Source organism: Carassius auratus, unplaced genomic scaffold, assembly GCF_003368295.1.
Source record: "Carassius auratus strain Wakin unplaced genomic scaffold, ASM336829v1 scaf_tig00035131, whole genome shotgun sequence".
In the NCBI taxonomy this organism is placed as follows: Eukaryota; Metazoa; Chordata; class Actinopteri; order Cypriniformes; family Cyprinidae; genus Carassius; species Carassius auratus.
This window is the reverse complement of record NW_020526206.1, coordinates 67,206-71,166: the sequence shown is the minus strand read 5'-3', so window position 1 is coordinate 71,166 and position 3,961 is coordinate 67,206. Positions and strand designations below refer to the sequence as shown.

Genomic DNA, 3,961 nt, shown 5'->3' with positions numbered 1-3,961 from the left:
TGCACTCTGTTTCCTGTCTGCATCAGAGGTCATAGAGGGATTAATTCTTAAGCGAAAACGGTCTCTGCTAATGTTATGCGTTAGAACGTATTCGTCAGCAAGGATAGCAGCTTCAGAAATTGACTCGGCCTTCTGCTCAGCTAGATAGGTGGCCACTGTGGTTGGCAGACAGTTCTTAAATTCTTCTAGAAGAATAAGTTCACGCAATTTCTCCTGACTATCAACCTGTAGTGCCGAGCACCAACGATCAAAGAGAGCTGCTTTATCTCGACCAAATTCAACAAAAGTTTGACGCTCCATTTTTTTTAAGTTCCTAAACTTCTGTCTGTATGCTTCAGGAATCAGCTGATAGCACCTCAGAACTGACGGTTTCACTACATCATAGTCACCACTCTGCTCTACTGTTAGTGAGGAGTAAACCTCCTGCGCTTTTCCTACTAACACGCATTGCAGGAGGAATGCCCACGCCGTTTTCGGCCAGTTTAAATTGGTAGCGACACGCTCAAAGTGTGGAAAATATTTTTCCACATCTCTTTCCACAAAAGGTGGCACAAGACGGATGTGGCGCATGACATCAAATGAATGAGGATCAGAAGGAGTGACACCTTCCCTCTGGGCCTCAATTTCTAACTTTCTCAATGCCAATCGATGTTCAAGTTCATGCTCACGGACCTGTGCTTGCATTCGCTCACGATCATACTCAATTTCCTTCTCTTTGATGCTTAACTCCCTCAACCGAACCTGCAGCTGTAATGCCTCCGTAGACACGGGAGATTGTTTTTCTACAGGCAGAATGCCCTTATTAATCAAAGCAGCTTGTAAGACGGCCCTGATTGTATCTTTGGTGCGTTTCTCAGCAGACGTGATCTCAACCTCATAAGTTGCAGCTAAGTTTAGCAACTGCTCTTTCGAAAGTCTTAAAAATAACTCAGTAGAGGGTTCCTTAACAAATGCTTCCTCTGTTGCCATTTTAAACGCAAAAATAAAAAAAAAACTCAATGCAACAAGATCACAAAGAAAATTATAATTCTTTTTTTTTTTTTTTTTTACAAACACAAATACATATACAAGCACTCACCTAAGCAGTTTAACTGTGATCAGGCTACAAAGTAGCAAATATCTAAAGTGGTCAAACGAAAAGCACAGTGTAGGCTACAAAGACCACAAATTTTTATGTCCACCCATAAAATTTAACTAATACACTAGTACCTCCAAAGTACCAGCGCTCACTAAATAGGCAATATGCCACAATATACTACAAGCTATACAACTAAACTAGAAGGTATTCTGATAAGCAAAAATGTTGTCCAACTTCTCTATCTAACTATACACACAAAAACAAAACAAAAATCCTAAATACCTACGCAATCTTCAGTGGCTTACTCAGCTCGAGGCCTCTCACGTGCCCCCTCCTGAGATATCCACCAAAATAAAAAAAACAGTCGACTAAACAACCAGACAGACAACCATAGTTGCCTACCAGAATACTCACCAAAATGTTGTACCCTTTCAAAAGTTCTGCAATTCACACTAAACACTAAAGTCCGATTTAATCAAATTATTAATCGCGGACGAGCCTCCACTAATGTTACGGGCGCACGGACACCACCCTTAACATCAAGGAGAGACGCACACAGATCAGCTCGTGTCAAAGGTAGGGGTATGCTTGTGTGGCAGATTAGTTAGATCCTCCCTGTAGTGACGTCATGTTATTGGTAGCCTATCGTCCCGCAGGGAGGTGTGTATAAATGGCTGTTTGGTGCGGGCCGGATGTGCGTCATCTGTTCTGTGCCTGCGCTCTTCCTGTTTACCGGCATTCAACAGAGGTCTGTGGTTAAAACACAGCCGTGTGGGCATTTTAACACCGCTTGTGTCATTTTGTGGGGCTTTGTGTACACTGAAGAGTCTATTGTAAACAACCGTTACGTGCGGTCTGGCTCGTTACACTGCCTAGTCCCAGGTACGTAAGATTTAGTATATTGCCAGAGGTTTTAGGTGATGTGGTGTGGGGGTCAGCTATGTTTATCTTTACCGCAGCATTCCCGTGTGTTTACCGTTCGAGTGGGGACATCCAATATATGCTGTTTGGCATCTACTTCAGTTCTATCCCGTGGATACTGACGTCAGCTCTGCTTTCTGGTGTGGCAAGCGGCTGCGTTATTTGGTATGTGTGTTTATATTTCCGATTGCTGTTCATAAACTATAACTAGTTTACTAATCGTCTTATTATCTGTTAGGGCTAAGACTGTGCGTGCTGCATTTCCCTACTACATATAGAAGCACGCTGCTGTTTTGTTCCTGCTGGATTTGCTTCCGTTTCTTTTCTTTATATTTTTGCTGTGTGTTTTCATCATTTTGTCCTGGGTGATTTAGCGCGGCCCGATTTTGGAGTTGTTGGTTAAAACCTGCTCCTACTGTGACTGTATTTTAAAGATCTTTTCCTCGTACGTTGGGAAATAACGAGTTCAAGGGCCGCGCTCATTCAGATATTTATTTCTTCATTTTCCCTTTGTGGTGTTTCTCATTTTGGACTGGTTCAGAATGCTGAGATTTTCTCTTGGACATTGTTGTCTTTAAATTTCTTTTCCTTTTCCTTTTGTGTTATTATCTAGCTGTTTAAGCTAGAAATTATTTCTTTTCTTTATGTTGGAAGGGTTTCTTTTGCTCCCCTGCATTTAATAAGTTTTCATTGATTAATTTCTATTGATTTGATTTATTTTGTTTTGTATTACAATTACAGGAGCTGTGTGTCCGACGGCAGTGAGGCTTTCCTTCACCGTGTGCTGTGTTATGCTGTGTGAGCACCACTGATAAAATCACGGGTATTGGAGTGAGTGTGTGTGTGCGTGTGTGCACTTAGTGTGATTCTCCTCTTTTGCTCCCTTTCTTAGCCCATTTGATGCCAATAGGCTACAGCTCCGAATTAAATGTGAATCCTTATTGTGGATTGTGATTTCCAGCTTAGTAATTGGCTGGGTGACTATTATTCCTGCATTTTAAACTTTTGTACTAATAAACAAACTCTATTTTGCTACCCACGTCTCTTGCTCATTTTATTCAGTGGAATGAACCTGGGTTCCTTATAACATTTTAAGTGAACTGTGATTCCCTGGTATAGTCCCAGGGTGGCGTAGTCTATTGTATATCTCTTGAGTGTTGAATATTGCTGCAAAAAGACCACTTTGCCACACTTGTTTAATAGAAAAATGAAAGATATGGTAACACAACAAAAAAAAACTACAAAAGCGCAACGTTTTCTACAACTGGGTGGACAGCAATCCCTATAAAGTTAAACAGCACGGCAGTGCATCAGCTCTGTTCTCCAGCTCTCTGTGTACGCCCTCAGGTGTGGTTTCAGCAGCTCTTTATAGGGCTCCGCACAGGTGTGGATCATCTGTAATTAAGAGAAGGGACACTGCGTTCAAACACATGATTAGGATCAAACAGGGCTGGGGGACATAACACCGTACAACGCACAAAACACAGTTTGAAGAGCTATTATGCCATGACCTCCAATCTATGGTCCAGCAGAACCTCGGAGTCGTACTGCAGAGCAGTGTCTGTGTTATTTATTTTGTTCCATTTGTCTTTTTTTATCCTCATCTTTTATATTAATATAATGTAAAAAAATAATATTGTGTTGTGTTCTAATGTTTACATTTTGCACAAGTTTTTTAATTCACATTGTTATTAGTCTATTACTAATAGAGTACTGTTTGCAAACCAAAAAATTAATTTGTTACGTACATATATTGTACTGAAAAAGCAATGTTCTTAAAATAAATATTTAGTACAGTAACTTGGTTCATGTTTAAATCAATAATGTCTCATATCTTTATGTACTAGTAAATCCATACAATAATAGGTAAAATGCAGCAAGTCAAAAGACCAATGGACCTTTGCCAGTTTGCCATTTCTTTATAGGATTGCAAAATTATCATCTGAATATCGATATCGAGAT

At 40.3% G+C, this 3,961-nt stretch overlaps 1 long non-coding RNA gene across 1 annotated transcript; it reads left to right on the top strand.

Moving 5' to 3' along the window:
- Window positions 1-1,005: 1,005 nt before the first annotated feature.
- Window positions 1,006-3,034, top strand: LOC113081868 (uncharacterized). Its single transcript, XR_003282356.1, has 2 exons — window positions 1,006-2,164; window positions 2,741-3,034. It is a non-coding gene; the product is annotated as an uncharacterized LOC113081868 (long non-coding RNA).
- The last annotated feature ends 927 nt before the right edge of the window (window positions 3,035-3,961 follow it).